This window comes from Mixophyes fleayi, chromosome 4, assembly GCF_038048845.1.
Source record: "Mixophyes fleayi isolate aMixFle1 chromosome 4, aMixFle1.hap1, whole genome shotgun sequence".
Taxonomy (NCBI): domain Eukaryota; kingdom Metazoa; phylum Chordata; class Amphibia; order Anura; family Limnodynastidae; genus Mixophyes; species Mixophyes fleayi.
In genome coordinates this window covers 27,891,029-27,899,229 of record NC_134405.1, presented here as the reverse complement: position 1 = coordinate 27,899,229, position 8,201 = coordinate 27,891,029, and positions in this window count along the sequence as shown.

The window sequence follows — 8,201 nt, the reverse complement described above, 5'->3', positions numbered from 1 at the left end:
TTAAGCTGCCCACCCTCCAGTGTGTACTCTGAACGAGCGTTCAGCACAGCAGGGAACTTAGTCAGTGATCGCCGTCTAAGGTTACTTCCCAAAAATGTGGAGAAAATGATGTTTATAAAAATGAACTACATCTTCCACGAGGAAGGCCTTCACCATCCAAGACATCCAAGCACTGACTGTTCTCTAATGGCGGATTCAAGCGGCGATGAATTGATAGTCTGTGATGATGACGTACACACTGATGATGGTGAGGATGAAGCTGAAGATGATGACGATAACATATTTTTAAAACTTTCTATGTAAGTGTAGGGTGCAATCTACCCCCAAGAGGAAAGGGACTTGTGGCATTTCCATATCATGTACCATCTTGAAAGGCTGCTGTTTGGGCAATTTCTCCTTAAGGGTAGGGTGTCATAGACAGAATGACCCCAAACTGGCTTTGTCCATTTCTCTTAATATTGTACAGTCTATAACGGCTGAATTTTTTTGTATTTTCGACAAGTGGAGGGGGGCCTAGAGAGCCAGAAACCAAACTGGCTTTGTCCATTTCAATTAATATTGTACAGTCTATAACGGCTGAATTTTTTGGTTTTTTCAACAAGTGGAGGGGGGCCTATAGAGACAGAAAGCAAACTGCCTCTTTCCATTTCTTTACATATTTAACTATAAGTGTAGGGTGTAATATACATCCAAAGACGATGGCTGCATTGCCAATATGCATAGATGGAGAGGTAGACAATCTGGTTTGTGTGTAGAATAAATGAAGGCCTACCTACCAGGAATTAAACTGTTTTTTTGATAATTTATTAGCTTTACAATTAGATTACTTATCTATGAAACAGGTGGAGCACTAAATTGGGTTATTTTAGGCCCAAAAACATTGATTTTCCAACAAAATAGCAAAACAAAACCAAACAAAACCAAACAAAACCAAAACCAAAACACGCAATGTCGGTTTTGCAAAGCCAAAACCAAAACACGACGGTAATCCAGATCCAAAACCAAAACACGGGGGTCGGTGACCATCTCTAGTTCCCATATACAGAAGGTTTCTTTTCACAGTTTATATTCCTTCGTTGATTGATAAAGGAGAGCCTGAAAAACTACATATACATGTTTTATCTGGTGACATAATCTTGCTTCCCCATCTTAGTGGGTTGTGAACTAAGTGCTTCTTATATGATATATGACAAAGTAATCACTGTTTACATGTGTAAAATTTATGATGCTTTCAACAGCTTATATATGGTGTATTGTGATTTTTATGAATTCCGATCCATTGATAAATTAGGCTACTAACTCCATAATAGATCTGTACAGTGAGTTTAATAGTTTTACTTTATTACTTTAATAAATGTATATTTATTATCTGTAAACAGTGCTCTCTTTTTTTCTTCTTAGTTTGTTCATGTTATACATGTTTCAGATCCCTGTTCTTGAGAGTTGCATTTCAGATAAGCGCTGGTTACTCGAGTCGTTTGTAGCGCCTAATATCTGTTTATTTTATTAATAGACATGAATATGGGGCATGGTCCGTCCATGTTATCCCCCCTAAAATCTCTCTCTCACTACATGTCTGAAATATAAATGATTCACAATGCAAAGCTCATAGAGTGAAGGTAAATGTTTTCCCCTTTTCCACCAATAATATTTGGCTAAGAAGTTATCTTCTTGGACCTTTGGGCCCGTTATAAAGCTTGATGGATTGGCAAGTAGTAGTGTGTAGGTCTCTTACTGTAATTTAGGTGTTTTGTTTCTGCTAGTCATTAGGACCTACGATAGGCTTCTTGAGCAGGTTAAATTCTTCTCCTAATATACTGCGCTCTTACTGTATGCATGTTTGTAGTCGGCCTCCTCCTTGTGATGGCCGTCAGAACTGGTGTGTTCTGGGCTGCTGCTGGTATTCAAGATTCTTCAGCTGCAAAGCACCTGGTAGCATTTAATGTCCCAGACACGCAGTGGTCGCGTCCTCTGTACTCATGTGCTGTAGTTGGTAGCTTGCTAGGGCTTGTATTCCATCAGCTTCTGGATCAGAAGGTTTCACCACCACATGGCCTGACAGGCTCTGGGTGGGCCTATTTACAAAGGATTTGCCCCAATTTGCAGAGGTGCGACTTGTGGACCAAGTTTTCACTGGTCAAAGGAAGAGTTGTGTGGAGTGAAGATGTTTCTTGAAAAAATTGGAAAAGGGGCACTAATGTGCTAGATTTGCCAAGTATTGCAAACATGATATTTCATTTTCAACCCGATTATTAAAATGAGATAAAGTTGTAGAGAAGGTGCATTTTTAGAAGGCGTTTCCTGTGGCTTAGTGATTAGCACTTCTGCCTCACAGCACTGGGATCATGAGTTCAATTCCCGACCATGGCCTTATCTGTGTGAAGTTTGTATGTTCTCCCTGTGTTTGCGTGGGTTTCCTCCGGGTGCTCCGGTTTCCTCCCACACTCCACAAACATACTGGTAAGTTAATTGGCTGCTATCTGTCTGTGTGTCTGTGTGTATGTTAGGGAATTTAGACTGTAAGGGCAGGGACTGATATGAGTGAGTTCTCTGTACAGCTCTGTGGAATTAATGGCGCTATATAAATAAATAGATGATGATGATGATGATGATGATTTCCAGTCTGCAAACACCTTCATTATTGCATCATCTCTGAGTTGCTGGAGATTGTTTTTTATTCTGCACTTTTCTCATTCTATACTTTTAATTACCATGCCCTGATAATGCTGTATGTGTTTATACTAGGGATGTATTTACAACTTGCTTTTCTGTGTATTATCTACATACTGGGAAAGCCGGGTTCAAACTTCACTTTCTTTTATGGTTGCCACTCAAAAAGCAATTAAGAAGGATCAGAGATATTCAACTGATCTTTAGTACATTCTCACTGTCTACAACGATCTCTGCCCACCCTGTCTATGTTTATCTTAAGATATTTTCTATTCCTATTTTTCTTTGTCGCCTTGACCCTCAAATAAGATAAAGTGGCTCAAAGAACTGAAACCTTGAAAGTTGCATATAGGAAGACAATAGTACAAATTGTGTTCAGAAGACTAGTATAAACATTAACACATTTGCAAGGTATTCAATAACGACACAGTGAAAGATTCAGTATAAAGTTTCGAGGATGGTTTCAGTTCACAATAACAATGACAACAAGGGATCAGCATGTAACCAGATGACTGGTAGAATTGCCATAATAAAGATCTCATTCAGCCTTGGGGTTGGACCTAATGTGGACAGTATACCCTATTGTCACTCGTTGGGGTATCGGGCAGCTCACCCGACCACCAGCAAACTTACCTCTCTCCAGCTCTCCGCTTCGTCCCGGGCGCCGCCATCTTGGATTCGGGACCCGCGATTCTTTAAGACTCTGGCTGCCTTCTCATTGGCCAGGCAATTTTGGCTCCAAATTCAAAAGGCACCTCCTCCATTCACTCAGTACCTGTTTCTCAGTTGCCCCTGGGTGCCTGGTCGTGGCTGATGCTCCAATTAAGAACCTGCTATTCTACTTGTCTAGTGAGCTTACGCTCCAACCAAGTACCTGCTCTTCTACTTGTCTACAGAGCTTACGCTCCAACCAAGTATCTGCTATTCCATTGTCTCCTGATTTCCCAAGAGGGTCTTGCTCAGTACTCTAGCAGGGGCCACGACCTGCGAGGAGACGCAGCTAAGACCATACTGCTTTGCGACGGTTCCTGGTGAACACCGTCTGCTCGTTAGACTCCGCGCCCTGTTGGAGTAGTGCCAAACTGTACGAACCCTAGAATTCGCATCGTACAGACCTGCTATCGCTGAAGACCGTGACACCTACACTGAATACTATCATGTAACAATGTCAATGTGAATTGTTAAAACACTGAGAGCACAGGAATTAATATCGGGGTATGAATCTATACTCTAGGTCAGAAAAAGATAAGGGAGCACTATGTAGTACTCAATAACACTATGTATCTGTAATACCAAGACAATGAGTTACACTAAGTCCCTCTGTGATAAGACTGGTGAAGATAACGTGTCCTTCTCTTGAAGACGATGAAGGGAGTCAGGGCCTGATCAACCACTAGGCTGACCAGGCTGCAGCCTGGGGCGCTGGGTCCCGGGGGGGCGCTGCACTGTGGGTATTTTTTTTTTTTTTTTATATTTATTTTTTTTTAATTTTTTTCTTCATTCATTTTTTTTTTCGGGGTGGGGGGGGGGTCGCCGCTGGGGATCGTCGCGGGGGGGTGGAGGGCTCGACGATCAAAAGCATTGGTGGTCAGTGGTTAGCAACACACAGCCAATCGCCAGGCTGCCTGTTGCTGTGCAGCAGACAGGAAGCAGGACGTCTTCACTTCCTATCTGCTGATCTGAGGAGAGGAGCGACGCTGGCACAACTACAGGTAAGTGAAGGGGGGAACTGCCCTGCATATCTATAGGGAGGGGGGGGAACTGCCCTGCATATCTATAGGGAGGGGGGGGGAACTGCCCTGCATATCTATAGGGAGGGGGGGAACTGCCCTGCATATCTATAGGGAGGGGGGGAACTGCCCTGCATATCTATAGGGAGGGGCGGGAACTGCCCTGCATATCTATAGGAGGGGGGGGAACCGCCCTGCATATCTATAGGGAGGGGGGGAACCGCCCTGCATATCTATAGGGAGGGGGGGGGGAACTGCCCTGCATATCTATAGGGAGGGGAGGGGAACTGCCCTGCATATCTATAGGGAGGGAGGGAACTGCCCTGCATATCTATAGGGAGAGGGGAACTGCCCTGCATATCTATAGGGAGGGGGGGAACTGCCCTGCATATCTATAAGGAGGGGGGGGAACTGCCCTGCATATCTATAGGGAGGGGGAGAACTGCCCTGCATATCTATAGGGAGGGGGAACTGCCCTGCATATCTATAGGAAGGGGGGGGGAACTGCCCTGCATATCTATAGGGAGGGGGGGAACTACCCTGCATATCTATAGGGAGGGGGGGGGACTACCCTGCATATCTATAGGGAGGGAGAGGGGGGACTGTCATGCATATGTATAGGGAGGGAGAGGGGGACTGTCATACAAATCTATAGGGTGTGAGGGGGGGGCTGCCATGAAATGGCTGCAGCAGGGGTTAAGGAAAATGGCTGTGCGGGGAGGGTTGTGGTTAAGGAAAATGGCTGCAGGGGGTATTTAAAAAATAGAGCAGCTTTGGGGGGCAGAATCTCATGATTGTGTGGTGGTCACATGGGTGGTCTCAACAATCACTAGAATACTAAATATTAGTGAGATGGGGCTGGTAGAGGTTTGTATTTGATTGACAACAAATATTCAGATATTGCTTATATATGCCTGTCCAATGGGGTACTTTTAGCTGGCCATAATGGAGTGTTTTGTTTTAACTAAAGGGCCTAATCATTCAGGGTTTGCATTATAATACATTTTTGCATTTTCAAAAAAGGACGCCAACTTTCCAGAAGCCAGCGAGAGGATAACAAAGTTGCAAGAGAGAAGAGCAAGGACAGGTAAGAGACAATGGCACAATCTGTCTAAATTTGAATGCTGGAGAATACACCTGAACATTCATATTCAGGAGTGTTCCTATACACCTATATATTCGGAGGAGGGGGGGGGGGGGGGGCGCTGCGGCCGTATTAGCCTAGGGCGGCCAGAACCCTTAATCAGGCCCTGAAGGGAGTAATCACAGTAATAATAATGGACACAGATATTTGTAGTAGATAAGGGAAATGTGAGGCCATATGACAAAATTCCTGGAATTAAACCCCTAGAGCCAGCTATTCGAGGTCCTCACCTCTAGCAGCCCCTGGTACTTGGTTGCCCCAGGTCTTAAGCACCTTATACTAGTCTCTCTGTGCACTACCAGCTACCATCCAGTCCCTCTAGCTCCCAATGTCTTAGCAGTACCCTCTCCTAGATTGTAATCTCTAATGAGCTGGGACCTCTCAATCCTCTGTCTCATGTCTGCACCTTCTCAGTCAACCTCGTATGTCCTTGTTATGTTTCTATGTATGATTTGTTTATTATATGATTTGTTATGCGACTCACGGAGCTTTGTGTGTCGTTTTTAAGGATGTGAATTTTTGAATGACATTTAAGAAATGAAGAGGGAGCATTTATGGGGTTGCTTTCCCTGCTTAGGGAGTGAACACAGAGCACTTTGCAAAAGGATAGGATTTTTACACATCCTCCGAAGATGGTCTATCCTTGGCCAGTAACACTTTCATATATATTATTTAACTCTGCGATATGCAATCTTTCTTATATATTTATGTCAAAAAGTGTCCTTACTCACTCTTTCAGGTCCTCATACCCAAGCTGAACAGGGCAGATGGAGCTATGTCTAGTATGGCCAAATGGGACAGATCCTGCAGTTTGGTACCGTTTGGAGGACATCTTCATACATGGGGATGATGCACACTTGGTTGCAAACTGGAAATAAATTACTCTTAAAAAAAAAATGCAAACAGAGTATTTACGTCAATAGGCAGAGCCGTACACCTCTTGAGATCTGTCTGCTGCACTGTATACTGTATATGTGCCTGATTTACGCCAAGTCATCATCATCAGCGAGTATTTGCCCTATGGCACCACCTCATTATCTTATTTTAATATTAAAATTTTTTCACTGCTCCACAAATATCTGTGTGGCAGGTCCCCATTAATTAAATGTATTTCTAATATTAAAGTACTTACCTTGGTGATGTATTGGGGATCAGGATAAATGTAAATATTACATCTTAAGCCCAGATTTAGTAGAGCCAGAGTGAAAGGAGGAGAAAACATCCACCAGATCAGCAAGAACAATGCATGGTCCATTTATTTAATTGATAGATAAGAAAAACATCCTGTACTGGTTAAGGAACGTAAGAGCTAAATTACCCCTGATCAAACATAAAATTACAAAAAATAATCAAATATACTGTAAGAGTCATCTGCTTAATTGTAGCATTTCTAAACAACCAACGTAACCTGGCACATGAATTATTTATGAATACAAAGACAGAACATTATTAAAAGGAGTTAATATTAAAAAGAAAGTAACAATGCTTAAAGTATATAAAAAAATAAAAGGACATACGGTATTATTATAGCAGTTCTATAAACTAAAGAGCAGTAAAGACAGAAACCAATCAATCTATCAGACTGACACCTAGTTCTAACATCAGTTGGCAGCCAGGTCAAATCTTCCTCAGTGATGCTTCATGTGAAACTGGTGATATTACCTTTAAATGTCAGCATGTGCGTATTTGAAGAGCAAGGTCAAAGGCAGAGCAAATTGTCAGTGAACGAGATGATTATCTAGCAGCAGCTAGAGCTGGACCAGCAAGGACCTCTTAGATTCACTCACAGCAGCACGTCTCTTCCATAGCTTGAACTAAAATTACTAGCCATTTCAGCCTAGGACATTATAACTTTGTGAAGGAAAATGTTGAAGATCTTATATCATGATAAGACTTACCTAAGCCTGTGTAACATATAGGTGTGAAAGGTTTAATCAAAACAAAACTCCTTGTCCACCTAAATGTCACACATGCGCAAACCACTAAGATTTGGTTCCTAAGCTGACACTTTGAGGAAGCCTTCAGTTAGATCAAAATACACTCACAATATAAAATAACATAAAATAATCAAATATTATGTAACAGTTATCTGCTTTAATTGTAGCATTTATAAACAACCAAGCTAACCTGGCACATGAGTTATATATGAACACAAAGATAGAACATTATTAAAGGGAGTTAAATATTACAAAGAAAATCACAATGTTTAAAATATATAAAAAGACATACAGTATTATTGCTGCAGTTCCATAAGATAAAGAGCAGTAAAAACAGAAACCAATCAATCTATTAGACCAACCACCAAGTTCTAACATCAGTAGGCAGCCAGGGCAAATCTTCCTCAGTGATTCTTCATGTCAAACTGGTGATATTACCTTTAAATGTTGGCATGTTTTAAAGCATTTATAAGGCTATTTCTGTGCCAATAACATCTATACTATAAAATTTCCTGCTCTGCTCCTGTGAATTACCTATTTCTGATGTATTCATGGGATCTACATATAAGCGCTAACATTCCCTCCATCCCTGGCTGTCCTGTGTTGAGTCCAGCATGTGACTGTGCTGGTGGCACTTCCTCAATTGAACCAGGTCTTGATTAACTAGCAAACAAGCAGATTCACGATTCATATTAGTAAAGAGTAAACAGAACTCTTTGT